Genomic DNA, 796 nt, shown 5'->3' on the forward strand with positions numbered 1-796 from the left:
TATTCAGCGTCAGAGTGGCCCGAGGGTGGCTCTCATCTATGCCAGGCGACAGTGATTACATGGCTGAAAATGCAGCTGAGGATCAGACTAGCATAGGGAGGCCCCTGCCACATCTGTTTCCACCAGCCGCTTTCCCTTTTCCCAGCTACCCCACCAGTGGGGAGGGTGAGGGTGAGCTGCATCAGCTCTGTGCTACCAGAAGGTCACCCTGACACAAGGCTGATCAGCCATGGCACGGTTAGGCTGGCTCAGTAGCTGGAGTGCATGCCGTAAGTTGCTCTGCATTAGAGTATCTGTCTTTACGGGTCTGCTAGCCAGGTCCTAGGCATGTCCTTTCTTAGAGCTGTATATCACAGGCAGCAAGCTGACTCATCCCCAGTGTCAATTTTAGTGATAACGCTGTGCGCGTTGCTAAAAGTTTAAATTCCGCTCAGACTACACTCAGTAAAGAGCCTGGAGGCCTTGGATTAGGGACTGCGAAGGGCCAAAAGAAAAGTATAACTTATGGGTAAAGAAAAGATTACTCTAAACCCCAATGACCGCATGTCACAACTCAGGCTGTGGAGCTGTGCGCCTGCCCTGCACTCTTTTCTCAGGGAAAATTTCTATTTTACAAGCCTCTAGAAGCATAGGACAGTGATGGTTCTTCAAGATGCCAGGATATTTTTTGCTGTAGAATGGGAAAGCACTGGGAATGAATAACTTTGAACTCCATCTTCACTGTGTTGCAAGACCCCAGGAGCGTGTGTTTTTCAGCACTCAGCTGTCCTTAATTCCCATTTTACAGCCCAGTGTT

The sequence above is a fragment of the Eretmochelys imbricata genome, chromosome 15, assembly GCF_965152235.1.
Source record: "Eretmochelys imbricata isolate rEreImb1 chromosome 15, rEreImb1.hap1, whole genome shotgun sequence".
NCBI classification, from domain to species: Eukaryota; Metazoa; Chordata; order Testudines; family Cheloniidae; genus Eretmochelys; species Eretmochelys imbricata.